At 38.2% G+C, this 24130-nt stretch overlaps 1 long non-coding RNA gene across 1 annotated transcript; it reads left to right on the forward strand.

The window, feature by feature from the left end:
- The first annotated feature begins 1803 nt into the window (after positions 1–1803).
- Positions 1804–11208, forward strand: LOC120310284. Its single transcript, XR_005557305.1, has 3 exons — positions 1804–1865; positions 8115–8202; positions 10955–11208. It is a non-coding gene; the product is annotated as an uncharacterized LOC120310284 (long non-coding RNA).
- Positions 11209–24130: the final 12922 nt, after the last annotated feature.

The raw sequence follows: 24130 nt of genomic DNA on the forward strand, positions 1-24130 counted from the left end.
GACATCTGATGTCTAGAACTATATCTTTCCTCAGCTCTGAAGCTTACTGATTAGCCCTGGGCATTTTGCAGCTTCTTCAGAGTGGCTGTAAGGCTAAAACACTCTTCTAAATGCCTTGGAGGAGGAAAAAGGTTTCTGGGCAAGAGAGTCTAATAAACATCCACAATGGGATTGCTGTCTGTATGTGAATTACATACTCTTAAACAATCTGAGAAAATAGCTTACAGATAGAGTGGCAGTGAATCATCATTATTTTAGAATAAGCATCTCTTCTACAATCAAAAAGAGGCAAAAGGAGAAAGGAGAAGAAATAAAAATATGAGTACATGCTGATGCATGTCCTGATGGTTATGACCGAGAATTGAAAATAGGCTGGCATGAAAAATATTTTTAAGTGAAATACACATGATATAACTGATACCCAAGAATAGTTAAGCTGGTAAATATGTTAGAAAGTTGACTTAAATAGATTTTAAATCAGTTGGAAAAATCCATTTCAAGAGAAAATTATGCATTATGTTACTTATCAGATGCATATGTTTGCCTTATGACTTTCATCAATAAGCTAGAAAAACTTGAAGATTACTTAGGCTATCTATGGATATTTTCACACAATAAAACCCTAGGTGGTTAACAACAGTCAAACCCTACCTGTAGATGGATAAGCAATGATCAGCTTTAAATTAAAACTCCTTTCTTGTTCTCTGATATTTTGTAGAGTTATCTTTCCTTGCAATACTACAACAATGCAGCGGTTATAACATTTCCCTTGTGGATTGAAACTTACTAGTTTGAAACCAAGCAGAAAAAGTTTTAATTACTGCTTTTCTTTCCCCAAGTTACCACTTCTCCCTGAGCATTTTTTAAAATGTCCACCAATTACTGTTTCATAATTTCTCCAGTTATTTGTGGCAAAAGGATTTCAGTGGATTAAAACCCTTCACCTCAAGTGACTAGAAAATGATATGACGTGGGACTTACTTACTCAGGGATTAAGGTAGCTCAAGGAAAGGAAAACGGTAATGAAAGAAACATCAAATCAAACAACAACAACAACAACAAAAATTCCAGAACTCCTGATCTACAAAAATGATAGCTATGGGTGATTTTTTAAAACAATATTTTATTAAGTTTTATAAAGGTAAGGGAAGAAGAGGGTCGATATAGGTAGTGGGATTCAGGGTAGGGTTCAGGGAAGGGGTTGGGATGGGGTTAGGGATGGGGTAGGTACAACAATGGGGTTCCCCCAATGACATACCTAGCTTTAGCTATTGTCCAGATACAGGTATTCAGTGGAAATAGTTAATATAATAATAAGTAGCTGTAGTCAACAAAAATAGCAATAATTATGAAGCATGTCAATTAATTAAAAAACATCAATCATCTTAATAAATTTCACAATCATTTTTCATTAACTCATTTTGCTAACCATTGATAAAAAATTTCCCATGTTTTAAAATAAACTGAGTCTTCTTTCTCTTTAATCTCTAGGGTTAGTCTGTCCATTTCTGCACATTCTAGAATTTTCCTAATTATGATCTCATCAGATGGTACATTTTGATTTTTCCAATATTGGGCAAATGCTATTCTCGCAGCTATCAATATATTGTGATTTTTTTTCTTTTGCATATGGCTATGTTCAAGTGTGTGTGTGTGTGTGTGTGTGTGTGTGTGTGCATGTGTATGGGTACAGATATAGATACATAAAGATATTATATATACTGTAGAGAGATAGAACTCCATTAAATTCTCATGGAGCCCTAGAATTTTCCAGAATGCAGCTCTTTAGTAGCTGAAGAGGATCCCATTTCTAATGCTACAGATGAGGAAAACTAACAATTACTCGTCTTCTCCCTTAGGAATGGGTTAGTTTGTTGAGGAAATTCTCTTTTTGGAGCCATAGGACTGCTGTGGGTCACTATGTTGTAAATATTTACATGGTATAAAATCCCATTGAACTTATTGGGACTTATTCCTGAAGAGCTATGTATAAGATCACAAAATGGTGTTCATCTACTGTATAAGTATCAACAACCTAATTGAGTGTGATAGATATTTTCTTTCCTCCTTTTGCAGTTGAAGACTTTAAGATTTGGTTCTGTACAATACTGAATATAGTATGTCACTGATTTTCTTCCTGTTAACTATGGATGTATAATCTTTTTAAGAATTATTTCATATATTCCTCAATCTAAGACGTTATTCATATCTTGTTTGCTAGGTTGACAATAAATAGAAGTAAATTCCTAAGAACTGCCTTGGAAATAAGTTTCACTAAGTTCGGTCTATGAAATCTACCTCAAAGAATGAGGAATGAACAGGTAGCAAAGGGAATAATTCAAAATAATCCTGTAGTTATAGTTCACTGTCTTTTAAATATGCTGTTCAAAATAACATAAGCAGGAAATCTTAAATAATCAAAAGAAAGCTCCTAAAAACTCTGTACCATGTTAAGATTTTGTTATCTGCTCATCAATCAGAATTGCTACACGAGTTTAAAACAAACAGGAAAAGAAAGCCACAATGGTAGGGCTAATTCAAGCACTGGGTTTGGTTTCGTCTGTTGCTAGTAGAGCTCCATGCAGGGCACCCAATTGGTCTGTTTATTTTCAAGAATGTGCACATAGTAAATTGGACTGAATTAAATAAAATGTTTGTATTCCACAATGCAAAGCCATCCAGGCTCTAATTGCCACAATTTTATGAATTTTGGAGTTTTAGTGCATCCTGCAGATAGTTCTCATACTAAGGTTTGGGTTTTTTCCATTTATATGGTTGGTTCACTGAATTGCAAAAGCCTAAAAGAGGAAACAGATCTGATTAAATGCAATATTTTAGTTCCAAATGGTTTTATGTTAAAAATACTGTAGCTACAGACTATATCTTTTGTAAATTGTATACAGTTCACTGTCACATTACAAAGAGGGCAGTAATACATACATGGCGACAAACCATATTCAACAAGTAGTCCTTAATGGTACTACATCTACATGGAGGGATGTAAGCAGTGGGGTATCATAAGGTTCTGTCTTAGGCCCAGTACTCTTCAATATCTTCATCAATGACTTAGATGAGGGAATAGAAGGGGAACTTATCAAATTTGCAGATGATACTAAGCTGGCAGGAATAGCTGGCAGGAATAGATGATAGGGTAAGGATACAGATAATAATAAAAATAATAATAATAATAATAATAATAATAATAATAATAATAATAATAATAATAATAATGAGCATCTAGAACAGCACAAAAACAACAGAATAAGGCTGCCTGCATTGAAGCTTGTTCCAAAGAAACAGTTAGCACAAGCATTAAAAGATGCAAATACTGCAATAGCAAGTATAAGCACCAATTCACTGCAAGAAACAAACCAACTAATGTACAGCACAGCTGCAGTTATAACAGAATACCTGGGATGTAAAATCAACAAAAAAGAAAAACAAACAAACAGTGCACCACAAAAATGGAAGGTTAGACTAGAAAATAAGATCAGCAAGTTAAGATCACATGCAAGCAAGCTAGAACAGATGAAAGAAAAGAAGCTGAAGAACAAGAAGACCAAAGAATACCTAATCAAGAAATACCACTTAGAAACAAGGAAGATCAAGGAAGCACTGGAAATAATAAAGCAACAAATAACAGCTATAGCCAGGAAAATCAGTAGATATGAAGCTCGAATTGCAAACTATAGGCAGAACCTCCAATTTCAATCCAATCAGAAACGTTTCTACCAATCCATCAATGGAGAAACTGCAAGGAATCAGTCAGTACCTGACAAGGAAGAAACAGTGCAGTTCTGGAAGCAGATATGGGATAACCCAAAGAAATACAACAAGGATGCAGCTTGGTTAAAAGAGGTGGATGCAAATAAAACAGAAGTTGAAATGAAAGAACTAGTAATAACAACAAAAATGGTAGAAAAAAGAGCAAAGAAAATCAAAAATTGGTCAGCACCAGGTGAAGATGAACTGCATGGGTTTTGGTTGAAACATCTAACTGTTATACACCCACTCATTGCCAAGCAGTTCAACAATATACTACAAGGAGGAGAAATTGAAAAGTGGCTAACAACTGGGAAAACCTACCTAATAATGAAAAATCCAGCAAAAGGGGCAACACCAGGTAACTACAGGCCAATTACCTGCTTACCAACAACTTTCAAATTACTAACTGGTGTGGTAGCTGATGCAGTACAACAGCATCTAGTTGAAAACAATCTCTTTCCACCTGAGCAGAAAGGAAACCGCCCCAATAGCAGAGGAACAAAAGATCAACTCCTAATAGACAAAATGATCTTGGAAAACTGCAAGAGAAGGAAGACCAACCTGAATGTGGCATGGATTGACTACAAAAAGGCATTTGACTCTCTGCCACATGATTGGATAATCAAGTGCCTAGAAATAACAGGAGTCAGTAGAAACATCAGAAAATTTGTGCAAAGATCGATGGCACAATGGAAGACACAGTTGCAGATCAATGGTGAGAGGCTGGGAGAGGTTAATATCAAGAGAGGAATATTTCAAGGAGATTCATTATCACCATTACTATTTGTTATTGCACTGTTTCCTCTGTCAACAATACTGAATAACTCAGGACATGGCTATCAAACATCAAAAACATCTGCCAGACTATCCCACCTCCTTTACATGGATGATCTGAAGCTGTATGGAAAAACATCATCTGAAATAGAATCGCTGCTCAACACTGTCCGTATATATAGCCAAGATATTGTAATGGAGTTTGGCTTGGACAAATGTGCCACACTTACTATCAAACAAGGAAAAATAGTGAAAACTGAAGGAATCAAGATGCCCCACGAAAATAACATTAAGAGTCTGGATGAGGAAGAGTACTACAAATACTTGGGTATCCTTCAAGCTGACAACATCAAGCACACTGAAGTCAAGAAAAAGATTAGAGGTGAATACATCAAGAGAGTGAAGAAGATCTTAAAATCCAAACTCAATGGAGGAAATACCATAAAGGCAATCAACACCTGGGCAATCCCAGTCATTAGGTACACAGCTGGAATAGTGGACTGGACTCAAGCAGAACTAAAAGCAATGGATAGGCAGACCAGAAAAATAATGACAATGAATCATGCCCTTCATCCACGCAGTGACATTGATAGACTTTATCTACCAAGGCAAATAGGTGGGCGTGGAATGCTACAAGTACATCAGATGGTTGAAGAAGAAAAAATGGCTTTGGAAGAATATCTGAAGAACAATGATGAAGATGCACTGAAATTAGTATATCAGGAAGGCTTACTAACTACTGGAGAGACCAAACTGGCCTACAAGAAAGACCAAATGAAGAACAGAATAGAGGCATGGGAAGACAAAGCACTACATGGCCAATACATGAAAAAAATAGCTGGGAAAGCAGATAATAATAAAACCTGGCAATGGCTAAGAGCAGGAAAATTGAAGAAAGAGACCGAGGGACTAATTCTGGCTGCACAAGACCAAGCCTTAAGGACAAATGCATACAAAGTCAAAATTGAGAAGACAGCAACAGACAGTAAGTGCCGCCTATGCAAAGAAGCTGAAGAAACAGTGGACCACTTGGTAAGCTGTTGCAAGAAGATTGCACAGACTGATTACAAGCAGCGGCATGACAAAGTAGCAACAATGGTGCATTGGAAGATCTGCAAAAAATATCATTTGCCTGTAAGCAAAAACTGGTGGGATCATAAAATAGAGAAAGTCATAGAAAATGATAAAATTAAACTGCTCTGGGACTTCAGAATTCAAACAGACAAGCACCTGCAACATAACACCCCAGACTTAACAATTGTCGATAAGAAAGACAAAAAAGTCTGGATAGTGGACGTGGCAGTGCCTGGAGATAGCAGAATAGAAGAGAAAGAACTGGAGAAGATAACAAAATACAAAGACCTACAAATAGAAATAGAAAGACTGTGGCAAAAGCAAGCAAGGGTAGTACCAATAGTAATAGGCTCCTTGGGCGCAATCCCAAAACAACTGGAGCACCACTTGAACACCATTGGCATTGACAAATTTGCTATTAGTCAATTGCAAAAGGCGGCCTTATTAGGAACTGCTTCCATCCTGCGACGATACCTGTAATACCATCAAACATCCACATCTGCCTATCCCAGGTCCTGGGTAAGGACTCGATAGGTAGACAAAATGCCAAATCCAGTCTGAACATCTGGCTGACTGTGCGATGATCGATAATAATAATAAAGTTAGAAGGGACCTTGGAGGTCATCGAGTCCAACCCCCTGCTCAGGCACTAAACCCTATACCATTTCGGACAAATGGCTGTCCAGTCTCTTCTTAAAAACTTCCAGTGTTGGAGCATTCACAGCTTCTGGAGGCAGGTTGTTCCACTGGTTAATAGTTCTAACTGTCAGGAAGTTTCTCCTTAGTTCTAGTTTGCTTCTCTCCTTGATCAGTTTCCATCTGTTGCTTCTTGTCCTGCCTTCAGGAGAATAGCTTGACTCCCTCTTCTTTGTGGCAGCCCCTGAGATATTGGAACACTGCTATCATGTCCCCTCTCATCCTTCTCTTCGTTAAACTAGACATACCCAATTCCAGCAACTATTCCTCATATGTTTTAGCTTCCAGTCCCCTAATCATCTTTGTTGCTCTTCTCTGTACTCTTTCTAGAGTCTCAGCATCTTTTTTACATCGTGGTGACCAAAACTGAATGCAGTATTCCAAGCGTGGCACTGGGCCCTATCTAACAAAATGAAATTCAGTGTTGAGAAAAATCTTACACTTAGGCAAATAAAACCAAATGTACACATATAGATTGAGTGAAACCAGGCTTAATAACAGTAACCATGAGAGGGATCTTGGAATCTTATTGGACAATCAATTAAATATGAGCCAACAGTGTGCAATGGCAGCCAAACAAGCGAATGCAATCCTAAATTGCATTAACAGAGGGATTCAATCAAGATCACATGAAGTACTAATACTAGTAGAAAGCCTTAGTAAGACCACACCTAGACTACTGCAACCAGTTTTGGTCACCACATTATAAAAAAGATGTTGAGACTCTGGGAAAAGTGCAGAGAAGAGTTGGAGGCTAAAACATATGAACAACAGTTACAGGAACTGGACATGGCTAATCTAGTGAAAAGAAGGACGGGGGAGACATGACAGCAATGTTCCAATACTTGAGGGTCTGATACAGAGAGGAGGGGGACAACTAGTGGTGGGATTCAGCCAGTTCGCACCACTTCGGCAGAACCGGTAGCTAATTTTTTGTTACCCAGGCCCAGAATGTACTTCCAGAAGCGGCATCCACAGAGAGAACCCATTGTTCACATATTTGAATCCCACCATTGAGGACAACCTATTTTCCAAAGCACCTGAAGGCCAGACAAGGAATAACGGATAGAAACTGGTCAAAGAGAGATTCAACCTAGAAATAAGAATTTTTTTTTGACAGTGAGAACAATCAACAAATGGAACAGATTGCCTTCAGAAGTTGTAGGAGCTTCATCACTGGAAGCTTTGAAGAAGAGACTGGACTGCCATCTGTCAGAAATGGCATGGAGTCTCCTGTTTGGGCAGAGGGTTGAACTAGATGGCCTACAAGATCCCTTTCAACTCTGTTATTCTAGTCTAGAATCATACTGAGGTCTTTTGACAAACATTCACTCTTTGGAACAGACCATGTATCACCCACTAATTTTCCACTAGCAATTGCACATCCTAAATATTCTCTTTTCATTCCCCCACCTTTGGTAAACATTCTACCAAGATAGCATATGCTGTCAAAGATAAGATAGCATAAGCTATTCTTGCTACTCAGAGGAAGAAGAAAGTGTATTTTACCTGTAGGGTTTTTTAATTAATTAAGAAGCTATGCACCTCAGTTGTGAAGGAATTTGAAAGTCTGGAATCATTTCACTGTTCCCAAAGATGCCTATCCTGGAATACACCCTCAAATCCCACACTTCTTCCAGACATGAGACTTACATCAAATATATCTTTTGCAGTCAGGACTCTGGCCTGCTTATAGCCCTGAGACACCACTGATTGCACATGTCAGTTATCTATAGAGGGCTCAGGATGGGGAATAGTGCATCCGTCCTGACTTTCCTTGATCTCTCAGTGTTCTTTGATTATAGAAACATTCTGGGCTAGCTCAGATATGGATAGCTCCAACCTTTTGCAAGATATTGAAGACCTGACTGTTTCCCCAAGTATATAGATCAGGTAGGTAGATGAGCTTTGTTGTTATTGGTGTGGATTTTTGAATAAGAGGGCTATCCAAGGTGCTGCAACTGGTATGCGGTGGGTTTTCTATACTTCAGTCTTTGTAAGCTGCCCAAAGTCATTTGTGAAAAATAGGCAGCTTTATACATTATGAAATGAAATGGGGGAAAAAAGACTCCTGCAGTTCGTACTTCCTACCAGCTGGATGGTCAAATTCATGATGGGGCCAAAAGCAGGTCCACAACTACCATTTTTCCATGTCTACATATGTGTGTGAATACAACCCCTTTGCACAGCCACCAATTATTGCAGCTCGCATAGCTATTTTATAAATCAGTGGTGTAACCCATGTGATGTTTTTACTTCCTGCCACTTGAAAGAACATTTGTAAGCATATACTTTCTCTAACTTCTAGCAAAGCATTTTTATTTGCAGAAATACATCTACAAAGTTACATGCTGTTTGACAAGCTTAGTGGAAACTTTGATGAATATCTTTTAATCCTGAAAGGCTGGCAAACTGAGGGGGAAAAAATCAGTTGGATTTCTGAAAAGATCTTTATAGCTAGTAGGGTAATGTAACAAAATACGGAGGGCTCCCAAAATAATTCTTCCATGCAATTCATATTTTGTGGAACTAAAGTGTGGTTATTCCAAGTTTCTCTTTTATGAGTTTCTCCTGCCTTGAACTTTTAAATCTCTTCTTTAACAGCCTTCTTTCCTTCGTTAAATGTCTAACTGCTTCCTCTGTGTTCTCAAGATCTGTTAGGTATTCTGTGCCAACATATAAGAAATAGGGATATGGTATTATCATATGTCTTGAAACCGCATCTGGGTCCTAATGGATCTGTCTTCATTGGAAGGATGTATATGAAGAGTCAATGGACAGAACTTTCTTTATATTGCATAATCCGGATAATATTGTCCTATGATATAGAGATAGCCATTTCTAAAATGAATTTGGAATTTCACTGAAGATAAATTAAAGACAAGCTGTTTTGGTTATGATCCCCCCCGAATGTCTATAAAGGAAATTGCTGTGACTGGTTATTGTTACATGGAATGGTGTTCCCATAAAGATATGGTTGAGTCCCACCCTGTTGGTGTTTAGGAAGGCCTTGAAGATCTGGTACTTACCCGGCACTTTGGCTAGGCTGATTGAAGCCCTAATTCATGTGGGTATGTCTCTTCTTTTTGCCTGGTTTAGTCAAATTTTGTCCCTTTTGTCCCTTTTGTCTTTATTGTTGTATTGTTATTTTTCCGTGTCTTCCCAGCTGCTGGGAACTACAAAATGTACAAATTTAATAATTAAATCAAACTAACAATAGAGCAGCTTTCCCACCCTGGTGTCCTCCAGAAATGTTGGACCACAACTCTTAGAAAGCCCAGCCAGCATGGACAATTTGAACCTTAAAGAAATGTCCTACAAGTTTTAGACAGTGTCCTGGTTTCTCTGGGAAGGCCTGAAGCAAAGAACAAGTTGGCACTGCCATTTCCTTACTTCATCTACAGGAATAATCTGGATTGGTAATAGAATCTTATTTTAGCTTCTGTATCTTCAAAGCTTGTAGCATGGCCAGATAAATCTCCCATCAACTCAGCAACATTGCCGTCTTTGCATGGAATGGAACACATCACCCAAACCCAAAGATTCTTTTGTTGGAAAATGGGCATTAAAGTTACTGAATCCTACCCCCTACTTGCCCCAGGAAACCAAATTAAAGCATACACCTTAATTTGGGTGACTACCCAACCTCTGCTGAAGGGCATCCAAAGACACAAAGTTCCCAGTGCTTCTAAATAACTGGTTCCACTATTGATTTCTTTATTCACATCCGACTGGAAGCTGCTTTCCTGTCACTTACATCCCTTGTTCCATGTTCTGCCCAGCATAGTGGTGTAAGCTTTCAGACCACAAAGGTCACTTTGTCAGATGAATGGAGCTGGAGGTGGGGAAGTCTTTTTTTCCCCACAGAAGGACAGATTCTTCTGAAGTATTTATTCACAGGCATAGTTAATCAAGGATTGGGTTACCTTTTCACATATTTCAGCTACCCGCTTTCCTCTCCCTTCTCTCCTTTTTCCTCCACTGTGCAGGCAACAGGGAAAGCTGATGCCAATCGCATGCACACAGGGAATTTTTGAAGTTAGAGTCCAGGTTGTTTATCTTTGCAAACTTCTCACCAAATTTGGATGAATTTCTAAGCTCTAAGTTTAGGAATAGAATTATTTAAGGTGCCACAACAGACTTGTTATTTAAAAAGAACCATCTTGTGTCTAGGCTGGGCAACCCATTCTCAGCTCCGAAGTTAAGGAGATCAGTTCCTGATCAACAGATGGAAACCCAGGAAACTCTTGTAGGCCAGGCTAGAAAATAATACAAAAGAAAAGGAAGCAATGACAAAGCCCTCTTGAATTGAATGTCAGGAAAATTGCATAGATGTGGCCATGTGTTCATCAGAAAAAGATGAGTTCAATGGCATTTTCACCTTTAAACTGTAACTAGAACATACTATATCCATGATTTTTACCAGCACTGTGTTTTGTATGAGAAAAAAAGGTGTCACGTTGAGGATAGGCTCCATATTGCACAGTGTTTCAGCCCAGGACTAAGGGGAAAAAAAAGTTCTTCCAATCCTTTCTGTTATGTCTTCATCCTAATGAAAATTGTTACTGCCCGCATCTATTTACTCAGTGGGTTCTGTTCATTTGTTCGTTGTTCTGTTCATTTGTTCGTTGTTTTATTTTGACAGTAAGACAGAAGCAAAGAAGATCTTCATAAGGAGGAGGTTGGGGTCAAGTGCCAAAAAGCTGCAAGGAAATACTACTGCTATCCTTGTTACAGTTCTTCTTCAACTCCCTTGTCCCTGTACTCGCTTTTGGAAGCAACGAGACATGGAGGTTCACAAACAGTTCAAAAGAGTGCTACAATTGCAATTTAATTAAATGCATATTCCTTATAAACCATCTGTTAAAAAAAAAAGCAGAAAAGGAACCAATAAATTATTTGCATGTGAAAATAAATAACTACTAAGAAAATATGTGCAGCTCAGGGTTGAACTATGGAATCCTTGGTATTATCTGAGCTTGATGGTTTGCTTGCAGGCATTTTATTATTTATTTAAAACATTTATATAGCCACCCATCTTTCAGCCAACTCTGGGCAACTCCCAATCAAAGATTAAAAATTAAAATCATGTTAAAAAACTATAAAATAGAACAAATTAAAACACAAGACACGAAAAACAACATTACAAAAACATTACCTGACTTGGTAATATGATCAGTGCTAGGAGGGAGTGGGATTTGTTCTCTATTTATATGTAGTATCTTGCTTATATTTGATAAATAATTATCAAATCATTTGACTGAATTTATACCATTGTATTTAGAATAAAACTGAGTGTTTAGTTTGGTGTTATAAATCACATTAAGAACATGGATGTGTGTGTTTTCTAGGCATATAATTATGATTTTCTAGGCATTATGATAATGTGATACAGAATGACTTAGAAAATGTATGAGTTCTACACATTACAAATTCTGCCAATATTCTTGTTCCAATATCTGAATTTTCTCTGATAGCTCACAGTAGCAAAGATTTGAGCAGTAGATCTGGAAGACTGGGCAGCTGGCTTATAGTCCCCAGTGCCATTAGAGCATAATGGCTACAAAAATCAATTTATCCATTACAATGAAGACCGGTACCATAATGCAAAATAATGCATTTATTCAATAGAACTTGCCAATACAGCTGAAGGGATTTGCTAATTGTCCTGCATGGAGTGTCTGGAATTAACCTTTGTCAGTAAAATTGTACTTTAGATCCCTGGGTATAGGATTTCTAAGTAAGATTTACAGTATAAATTACTACTGATTTAAGATCAAGCCTTTGGGAGACTTTTTTTTTTTAAAGGAAACTATTTGAGCTAATTTGCTCCCTCCTCCTAAAATGCCATTATAGTCTGTAGCTACACTGACATAATAGCAAATGGGTTTACTCTGTTTTTCTTAACAATAATTTTTGCTTGGATGATCTATTCTTGGAAAAGCATCAGTAGAAATATGTCAAGTACATCAGGAAATGCTGCAGGAGGCTTGGCTCTCATTTGCTGCAACTTTATTAATCTGTCATTGAATGACTTGCTAAATCAAGAGAAATGTCACTAATCAAAAATAATGTTCGAGCAAACTGATGGTACTGGGGAAAGGCATCCAAAGTTTCTGTAACTTTTTTCTGTTCCTATAATGAAACATGGAATTAGTTCACGCTTAGTTGAGCTCTGCCCAGGAACGTGCAAGAATAGCTGCCAGGCACACTCATTCTCACTGAAATAGCTCTCCCCCTTCCTCCCTCTCTCCCTCTCTCCCCCGTCTCTCTCCCTCCTTCCCACTCTTCCTCTCTCTCCCTCTCCCTCCTTCTCTCTCTATGTGTGTGTGTGTGAATGTGAAAGAGAGAGAGAAAAGGAGGGAGGGAGAGAGGAAGGCAGAGAGAAACACACACGTGGGAGGCAATTGACTAGATATGCGTCATGATGCAAATACCACAACTTACAGACCTGTATGTATTTAAACTTTTTTAAAGCATGTATCTAAATTGGGTTTTGACTCAAATGGGCCTTTTTCTCCCCCTTTCCCCCCCCGAAAAGATTGGATTAGTCCATTCACAGCATAGATCCAGTTCCTGTGATTCTTCATGACAGTCAGGACAATTCTGCACAGTAGCCTTAAGCTGCTTATCTCCTATGCTGACACTGATTGGAAATAACACCATCTTAGGAAATTTCTGTTTGAGATTTCAAGCGTTGGCAATAACTCTGGCTAGGTATTCTTACTGGACAACTGTTGTCCCACCTTCCCAATTGCTGAGTTTCCTTGCTTTGCAATAGTGGCAAGGCTGGAGTATATAGTAGGATGAGGGTGAAGATTCATTCTCCGAATGGGTTGGTTTCTGAACCTTTCATTACCATGCTAGGTAACATCTGACCTAATGTAATCTCCCAGTAACAAGACCCATCACAAGTCTCACACTGATGACTCGCACTCGATCCATCACAAAACCCTTACTTGACACACCCACACCTGAAACCCTTATAAATAGACCATTGAATTGACATCCCCTAAACTCTGCTGAAGATGTTACCTAGCCTGATAATGAAATGTTTGGAAACCAACCCACAAGCTCAGGGAACAAACCTTCACCCCCTTTTCCTTGCTTTTTTACCCTTTCCGTCTGGCCAGGAAAAATAAGTGCCAATAGCTTACTTTTCTTTAAGCAGGCAGAAGGACGTGCAGTTTGTGAGTGCAAACTATAACTATTCATGGATCAATCCATCTGGAAGGGACTTTAGAGACAATCTAGTCCAGTTCCTCTGCTCCATGACTTGCTATCAATGAGCACAATACAGGTAGTCTTCAATTTATGACCACAGTTGGAACCAGAATTTCTGTTACTAAGCAAGGCAGTTCTTAAGTGAGTTGTGAGTTTTTACGATCTTTTTTTTGCCATGGTTAAGTGACTCTCACAGTCATTAAGCAAATTACCCCATTAACTTGGCTTGTCAGAAGCAGGATAGGAAGGTCACAAATGGCAATCATATGACACACACACACCCCGCAGGTTGCTGCAACCATTGTAAATGCATGCTGGTTGTCAAGCACCTAAATTTTGATCACGTGACTGTGAGGGATGCTGCAAAGGTCCTGAGGACTGTTCATAAATATCATTTTTCAATATCATTATAACCTCAAATGGTCACTAAATGAATAGTTGTAAGCCAAGGACTTCCTGTACATGCCCATTGATGGGTAGAGGGGAAAAATGTCCATGCAATTTCAAGAGAAACCTGACAAACTCTGGTTCATCCCCAGCCCTTTAACTCTGTCCAAAGAGAGACTTCTTCCAGCAAGCCTTCTTTGGACAATTTGAATCAGTCAGAATTATGAATGGATTCTAATTCAGGGGAACAGGGAAGTACATCCATACTGGGAGAGAAAAGGGGTAATGTGTTTTTCTCTTTTTTGTTGTCAGAAATTAGTTTGGGGGATGCTTGCTTCTTATTGTACTCACTTGTGCAACCACTTTTTCTCACACCAGACACACATCGAAAATATAAAAAACTGATAGCAGAAAAAGACTCAATAGTCCATAAAGCCTGCCCTTTGAGTTTTTTGTTGGTTGGGTTTTTTTAGTTTATTTATTCATTATTTTTATTATTGATTTTATATATTTTCTCCTTGTGTTCCTCTCCACTGGTTGCCCCTACCTCTTTTCTTGTCACCATTTCTCTGCTTTGAGGACATTTCCAGATCTAAAAATAATTTAAAAAATGAAAGAGTAGAAAAGAAAGCTTTAACTGCTTCTAAATAGGCTGGTTAAAACACAAAAAGCCGCCAGATTCATTGCTTCACCTGTGGCCTGATTAAAACTAAACCAGAAGCTTCCAGCAGCCCGAGACCAAATGGCCACGGAGGAGGGTGACCAGAGGGGAGGGGCGTGGCCTGCTCCAGCATCATGAGCCAATGGGAGTGGAGGCATTCCCCATAATGCTAGTGGGACAACAGATTGTTGGAAAGTGCTGCTTTTGATGCAGAGGAAGAAAGGCAAGTATTTCCTTTTATAAAATAAAAATTATGTCACCCTCTGGCTGATGTACATGCTTTCTGGAATGGCATAGTCACCACTGTTTTTATGCTGCCAAGTTTATTCTTGAAATCTTATATAATGGAACCATTAAACTGCCCATCTCCAGAGAATAAGCACCATAGTTCTAAGTGTTGCTCTTAACAATATAGAAGACAATAATGTGAACTCTTTACGTGTGAAGTTATAAAATTTTATATTAGTACAAAAAAAACCCCACAGAGACTATTTAAAGCATAGGATTGTTATTTTTTTCATATTACTCTAGAGTAGAAATGCTTCCTGGAATGTTGTGAATCAGATTCCCAGGAAGGAAGCAGAAAGGGTACACTCCAGAGGAGACAACTCACTTCAGATAGTTTTATGAAACTTCGCAAAGTCTGTCCTGATATATTGTAGCTGCAGTGCTGGGACATCAAATTATTTAAAAATAATTTGATACAAAGGAACCTTGTGACCATGGAGCGTGGCCAGGCAAATGCATAGAGAGGGGCTTGGTTGTCTCTGTAGTGGTGAAAGGAGAAAGGATGCCTTGCCAGGAACACTGTTCCATCTTAGCCGAGGGGTATTGGGTAGGCGGAATGTTATAGGAAGACTAGAGCAGTGTTTCTCAACCAGGACTACTCAACTGGTCGTAAGTCGAGGACTACTCAACTGGTGCAGCACCGTTTGCAGAATGGGACTTTTGGCGGGCTCAGCAGGGCAGAGACAGCCTGGACAACTCCTATTGGCTTTTGAAAGCCAATAGAATTAGACTCTATTCAAGAGAGTCTATTCTATTGGCTTTCAAAAGCCAATAGAATAAAAGGGAGTAGCACAGCTAAGGAAAGGGGGGAAAAAATGGCGGACTGCATTGTTTGGCGACCTCCGTGAAATGGTCACTCGACCCCAAATGGGGTCCCGACCCACAGGTTGAGAACCACTGGACTAGAGGGCCAGTGGTGCATGTGCTGCTCTGGTAGCATTAATTGTTCACACCTAATCTCCAAAGACAATGAGAGAAATGGGATGCCTATAAAAACGTCTCTTATGCCTTCTTGATGTCAGTGACTAGACAGCCCCAGGTGAATGAGTTGGCGTTATGACCATTATACTATCACAAAAATAAAACTGCAGATTACATAGGGAGATAAAAATGGCTTTGCAGAGAAGAGGAGGAGGAAAAGACACATTCTACCCCCCACTTGCTTGGAATGAGGTTAAGGAGAGTTTAAGAGCTTATACCCAGGTAAATGGATATAAGATCTCAATGTAAAACTCAGACTGAAGAGACTGGTGAAGCTGGGCACATGCAAGGTCAGGGAGAGTGAAAGGATAATTATAATGTCAGAGGAAATAAAAGGAAATAAGTGATGCAACCATAAGGGAAGTTTTGTAGTTTGATGCTGAAGTTAGGGAGTAAAGCAGGGGTCTTCAAACTTGGCCCTTTTATGACTTGTGAACTTCAACTCCCAGAATTCCTCAGCCAGGCATGCTGGCTGAGGAATTCCGAGAGTTGAAGTCCACAAGTCATAAAAGGGCCAAGTTTGAAGACCCCTGGAGTAAAGAGTGGAATGTTTGATTTCTTTTCCCAACTATGGTTGCAAAGTTCCTGTTAAAAAGATATCTACAAGGTGTTATGTTCAATATCAATGTCTAGGCAGTCAGTGTCAGCAACAGTTTTAAAAAGTCCATGCACAGCCCTGGATCTTATCCTGCTGACACTGACTGCCTAGACATCGATATTGAATATAACACTTTGTAGAACTTTTTAACATTTATATTTTATTGTGTTTTATTAATTTAGATGAAATGTTAATATATATTCCAAGTCCATGTATGATATACCATACGCTAAATAAATAAATTGCTGATGTACGGCAGGTTCCAAGTTTTCATCATAATCCCACCCTCCGTTTCCTGGTTAAACACAGCCAACACATATTCCAAAGGCACTATCTCTTTTTTAGCCTTGGCCCTCTACTTTCATGAGACTCTTTCTTCTCTGTGAAGAAGATGCTATTAATATTGCATAGTTAGGTTTATTATTTCTTTTGCAGGAATTGGAAGAATTTCAAATACATGTCCCCTGAAGCTGATGGAAGGGGGGGATTATGTTTATTTTACAAAGCCTGCAAAGTGATCAAAAGATTCACACTGAAAATGTCCCATGTATACTGGTTCAGAAGGATCTTGACAGTATTGAAAGCCACTGAGAGATCAAGCAGCACTAGGATGAATGTACCACTCCCTACCCACCAAAAATCATCAACAAGTGGGACCCTTGCTGCCTTCGTGTTGTACCCTGACTGAAACTGGACTGGAACAGGTCCAGATAATCTGTTTCCTCCAAGATCCTCTATAGATGTTGTTCAACCATCTTTTCCACAGCCTGCTGTGCCAGAAGAACATTGGAAACTGGCCAATAAAATATCCAGTAGGGAAGGGTCTAGTGATGACTTCTTGAGGAGAGAGATTATCACTGCCTCTTTCAAGGCTGGTAGGACCAGATCATTCCCCTCTCTCAAAGAGGCTGAAACCTCTGCGTGAATCTATCCTGTGGTCACCACCTGGGCTGCCTTAACAGTCAGGAAGAGCCAAGGCCAAACTAATTTCCTCTGGCATAATAGAATCAAACTCAGTCCAGAAAAATATCACAAAACTGTGCCTCAGGCAACTTACTTGGGTTTGCCCTATCAGAGTTCAATTCCAAGCAAATCTGAGCAATATTGTCTGCCAGATAACATGAATATTTCTCAGTGTGTCTCTGAAGATGACCCTGTTGCCTAGCCCAATCAATAGACAGCAGGCCATCCTAAATAGGGCTGCTGGGTGGCTATTGCCAGACACAATATCCATACAGATATTGTTTTCCAATCATTCATTCACTGGGAAAGATGTGTTGCAAGATATATACTGTTCAGAGGCAGTTAGGTTTGAAAATGGTTTAATAAATAACATGGCTATTTAACAAGTTGTTGCTTATAAAATACTCATTCCATTCTGGGTCTTTTATTCATTGAAGTAAGCTCCAGTTCATTGGTATTTATATTGTAATAAATTTATTGGTCTTTAAAGTGTCCCCAGTCTCTGCTCTTCGTGATGTTATTTTAGATTAACATGAACATGTTGTAAAACAATTTCCTCTCTTTTGCCTTGCCCTCTTCATTTGTAGTTCATCAGTGTCTGACCTATTCCATTCCGTTCTTTGGATACACTTTGCTTTTTGTATTTGTTGGTTTTGATTTTCTTCTTTACTTTTATTGTACACTGCCCAGAGTCACATTGTCTTTGGACAGCCATACAAAAGCTTTAAATAAATAAATCCATCAGTGCAGAAATACTAAATCAGCACCATTCTGTGTTATCTGGGCCAGCATTATTTATTTTTCACAAAATAATGTTAGTTTCAGAAGAGATTGTTTATTTGCCAGACATGTCCTAAATATTTCAGGGCATCTGTTTTAGAGTTTACAGTTTATGAAAATCTGCATATCCCCACCTCTGATCTTTCTCCCTCTGTAGAGCACTTGAATCGCTTGAACAACTGAAATCAATCAGATGACTATATCGCTGTCTAACATAGGGAAATTTACTTGGAAAGTAATCCTGGAGCAGACTGGATAATTATTCTTATAAAACATGAACCTAATGTAGCATACAAGACAGATACCCTTGCATAAGATTGTTTTGATCACTGTGAGATATAGTTTGCAATCTTGTCTCAGACTCAGGCAAGATATTGTATCCATTTCAGGCCTTCTGTAGTACCATGGCAAGACCACTGGACAAAGCCATTCAGGAAAATTAGTGGAAATGTAATGGGACAGAATATGAAGGAATTTAGAGCTGACGTTGGGGAAGATATGAATGATGGGGATTTGAAAAAGAGATTAATCAGTTCCAAGATGGAGTGAAGTGGGAGAAAGAAACTCAAAATAATCCTGCCTTGTAATTGTTTAGTTGGAGCTAAACGTGGATAGGCTTCAATATTGTGTTATTGTACCTTATTACAATAAAGGGTATTCCTGTAAGCTTTGCTATGACTGTTTTTTGACTTGGACTATCTTGAAGGTCTGTCTTGTTTGTCTTCCATTAGAACAGAATTATCCATGGATTATTATAACTTCGGTGCAAAAAGCTATGGTAGATTCAAAATGTCTATTATCAAATAAAGGCCAGTTAAGTTTTTTTTTATAGAATTTTAATTGGTTTGTGTGCTATGGTGATGCTATGCCATTATAATAGTCTTATTAGTTAGGATTATAAGAACAATAACAGTCACTAAGTAGAACAGACAGACAGAATACTAGCAGAGTGCATCCATGAACACCAACTAGCAATCAGGAACATGATGAAAGCTCCTTAATCTCACAACACATGGACAAGGACAATCATCATTTCTACTGGACAACTCTGAGTATCCTAGACCAATCTAAATCCAAAAACACTAGGAAATTCCTGAAAGTTTGACATTCAGACAAATCAGCCATTAATAGACACATTGAGATAGATCACATATGTATACAATTCAAAAGAAACAATAAAAAAAACTTAGAAGGGAACAAAAAAAGCAGAACGCATGCTCTTCAGCATCCTGCATCCAGATAAGCAGGGATTAACACCAAATGATCCAGCAGTAAACAATACTTAATAAAGGAGTTACCAAGGAAAAAATTAGGCCCTCATCTACATTGACAGGGCAACCTACTATATATAAACAGAAAGCAGACCTCACACTCACTAGCACTGATGATGTTACCTGACTGGGTGATGAAACATCTGCAAGCAAACCAACCACTCAGAGGACACCAAGGACTTTACAGTTCAATCTTGAGTACATATATTCTCTTCTATTGGAAAAAAGATGATTTCAGATATAGATACAATATTAAAATGCTGATGTGTCCTAGTAGGAATCAACATATGTGTTGTCAAGATCACATTTGTTTTCCATTTGTAATATATGGCTGTGAACAAATACTGTAGATAGAAACGGAGAGAAAATGGCTGTAAAGCCAGCATCAACCTATTTACAATGTTTGCTACTTGGGTGGTTTACAATGGCATGCTAGACTTTCAGAGCAGTGCCCTTGGGTGTGGTTATAAAAACCAGCAAGATGATGAGCAGAGCTTCATAATGCAAACCCTGCCCCCCCTCTTTTTTTATTGAAAATTTTTGCAGTTTTACAATAAAATAATCCCCCTCTCCCACCCACCCCTCCCACCCATCATCCTCCCCCCTTCTTCCCAGAGCTGAATACAGGGTTAATAAAAACTAAAAAAAAAAACCTTACAACTTAAATAAACATCAAACAATTATAAATACATTCAAAAGAACAACAAAATTTTAAATACTTTAACTCCAATATATAAAAACAAAACAAAACAATAGTTCTAATCGTTACCTTAAACATAAATTATTCAAAAGCTAGATAATACTTTTTAATCTCATATTTGTGCTGTATAAAATTCACCCATCTTTTCCACACCCAAAAATATTTCTCTTGCGATTGATCTTTCAAATAAGCTGAAATTTTTGCCATTTCAGATAAATAAGAAACTTTAAGAAACCATTCCTCTAAAGTAGGCAAAAATTCCTTCTTCCAGTATTGCCCTATCAGCAGCCTTGCCGCTGTAATTAAATTCAACATTAAAATAATTTCTTTATCATCACAATCAACAATAATGCCTAACAAAAACAGTTGTGGTATAAATTTTATCCTTCTATTAAAAAGTTTTTGAATATTCCACCAAATCTTAATCCAAAAAGCCTTTATATTTTTACATGACCACCAAATATGAAAGTACGTTGCATCCAAACAACCACATCTCCAACATTTAGGCTGCAGATTTGGATACATACGAGATATCTTCTGTGGATCAAGGTGAACCCTGCCCCCTTTGAATGTGCCCTCCTACAAAATGTCCATGGGGATTCTCAGTCATCCAGGTCATGATTGTCCCAAAGATGCCTTTTCAAACAGCAAGTGGACTTTGTTTTTCCTTGAAGCCCTTTTGCTTCTCATCCAAGAAGCTTCTTCAGTTCTGACTGAATTGTAGAGGATGGAAGGATTTGTATTCCTTGAAGTCACCTAGTCGTTAGCACTCTGTCTGAGAGTTGTTGAGGCCACTTGGATGTTTATCTGTGCCCTCAGGGTCACCTGAATAGTGCAAATGGGTGTGGAATCTTTTTGGAACTGCTTTCAGGTGACTCTGAGGGCACAGATAAACCTCCAAGTGGCCTCAACAACTCTCAGAAAGAGTGCTAACAACCAGATGATTGCAAGGAATATAAATCCTTCCCTCCTCCACCATTCAATCAGAACTGAAGAAACTTTTTTGATAAGAAGAGAAACATCTTCAAGAAAAAACAAAATCTAGTTGCCTTTTAAAAAAACAACAACTTTGGGACAGTCCAAGGGCTTTCGCTATGGTGCCCTGCCCATCCTCTTGTTGATTTTGACCTCAGCCCTAACTCGCCAGCAGATGCTGTTGTTGAGTAATAGTAATAACAGCTTTGCTAGGGAATCAAACTGGTTAGACTGATGCTCTGCCTTCTTTAATAGACATGGCTTGCCATGACACTGGCAATAGTGTCAGCTCTTCCAATGAAAGGAAGAATATAAGATCCAGTCAAAACACTTAACATCTCAATTTTTTTTTTTCTCCTTTGGCTGCATTGGACCTCCGATGCCTTTTCCTTTGAGTTAGGATGCTATGAACTCAATTGCTTACAGCATCATTAAACATGAAAATAAGCGATGCTCTGTGGCCCATTTTTTGAAAGCCTTGGTGTTTCTTGACACATCAAGAAGAATGCTTAATAAAGAGAAGGAACATTTTGTGATGCAGCAGACCCAACAAGATGAATGCATTCCTTAATTTCATTCTCAGGAAATGAAACAATTGAATTTCAGCAGGAAAGGCTTGAGTAGGGTATGGTTGTGTATATGTGTGAGTGCAGTTTGTTGCAGACTTTTGCACTGGTATTAAAAGTAGACTTAGAAGAATCCCTGTGTTAACAGAGAAGACAATGAGAAATATAGCTACGTTCTTAATTAGGGTTCAGGCTTTTCCCTATTATTTAAGATAATTCACAAGGCTATTATTGATCTCAGCTACAAAAATGAAAAAGAACATTAATTAAAGCTGCATTTGTATCTTTTATCTGATACAAATGCTTTCTTTACAGCATGCCACAGCACGGATTAACTGACTGGTGGTTAATAATCCAACAACAGCTCCTGTTAGGAGGAAATTAAGGTAATTGCCATTTTGTAAATGGTGTCTGGTAATCTATTCTTTTTTTAATCTAATATTTTGAAGCTAGCATGGTTTGGTATACTGATTTATAGTAAAGACAGAATTAATTTTGGTTTGCTCTCATGCTATTACTAAACTGTTGTAATTATAGATCAAAGTTCTGCTTCAGATCTTTTTCCTCTTCCTTTTCTACAGTAACATAGAAATAGTGAAATGAGGCTGCTGAAGTGCCACTTGAAATACTGATCACTTCTGAGTTACCTAATCTGCCAAAATTCATAATACTGTAGGCAATTTTTTCTCATGGGGAAGGAATTCTATGCAGCCCTTGCAGTTGATCCAAAGGGCAAAGTTTCCAGAACTTTCTCCACATATAATAATAATAATAATAATAATAATAATAATAATAATAATAATAATAATAATAATAATAAAGTCCAACAAGAAGAGGATATCTAAAACAAATGCACCAGTTCTGGAAAGAACAACATCCAGAATCAGAAATAACAGAACAAAGACTAGCAGATCAACGCCGATTTATAACACGAAATAAAGTATTCACAGAAACAGAATTGTATGAACTGCAAAGGTTTACCCAGGGCAAAGAAATCAAAGTCTTACCAGAAGTAATTCAGAATGTAGAGGCAAACCAGGGGGAGTTGGCAATGAAGGAATCCAGCAGAAATATACAACTGTTCTCATTTGGAAACCAGGCACCTCTTCCTCAGGAAGAACAAAACCCTCTAACTAAAGAAATAAAAGAATTGAAACAAAGAATAACTGAGCATCTAGAACAGCACAAAAACAACAGAATAAGGCTACCTGCATTGAAGCTTGTTCCAAAGAAACAGCTAGCACAAGCATTAAAAGATGCAAATACTGCAATATCAAGTATAAGCAACAATTCACTGCAAGAAACAAACCAACTAATGTACAGCACAGCTGCAGTTATAACAGAATATCTGGGATGCAAAATCAACAAAAAAGAAAAACAAACAAACAGTGCACCAGAAAAATGGAAGGTTAGACTAGAAAATAAGATCAGCAAATTAAGATCACATGCAAGCAAGCTAGAACAGATGAAAGAAAAGAAGCTGAAGAACAAGAAGACCAAAAAATACCTAATCAAGAAATACCACTTAGAAACAAGGAAGATCAAGGAAGCACTGGAAATAATAAAGCAACAAATAACAGCTATAGCCAGAAAAATCAGTAGATACGAAGCTCAAATTGCAAACTATAGGCAGAACCTCCAATTTCAATCCAATCAGAAACATTTCTACCAATCCATCAATGGAGAAACTGCAAGGAATCAGTCAGTACCTGACAAGGAAGAAACAGTGCAGTTCTGGAAGCAGATATGGGATAACCCAAAGAAATACAACAAGGATGCGGCTTGGTTAAAAGAGGTGGATGCAAATAAAACAGAAGTTGAAATGAAAGAACTAGTAATAACAACAAAAATGTAGAAAAAAGAGCAAAGAAAATCAAAAATTGGTCAGCACCAGGTGAAGATGAACGGCATGGGTTTTGGTTGAAACATCTAACTGTTATACACCCACTCATTGCCAAACAGTTCAACAATATACTACAAGGAGGAGAAATTGAAAAGTGGCTAACAACTGGGAAAACCTACCTAATAATGAAAAATCCAGCAAAAGGGGCAACACCAAGTAACTACAGGCCAATTACCTGCTTACCAACAACTTTCAAATTACTAACTGGTGTGGTAGCTGATGCAGTACAACAGCATCTAGTTGAAAACAATCTCTTTCCACATGAGCAGAAAGGAAACCGCCCCAATAGCAGAGGAACAAAAGATCAACTCCTAATAGACAAAATGATCTTGGAAAACTGCAAGAGAAGGAAGACCAACCTGAATGTGGCATGGATTGACTACAAAAAGGCCTTTGACTCTCTGCCACATGATTGGATAATAAAGTGCCTAGAAATAACAGGAGTCAGTAGAAACATCAGAAAATTTGTGCAAAGATCGATGGCACCATGGAAGACACAGTTGCAGATCAATGGTGAGAGGCTG

This window comes from Crotalus tigris, unplaced genomic scaffold, assembly GCF_016545835.1.
Source record: "Crotalus tigris isolate CLP2741 ecotype Arizona unplaced genomic scaffold, ASM1654583v1 scf7180000018160.1183395, whole genome shotgun sequence".
NCBI classification, from domain to species: Eukaryota; Metazoa; Chordata; class Lepidosauria; order Squamata; family Viperidae; genus Crotalus; species Crotalus tigris.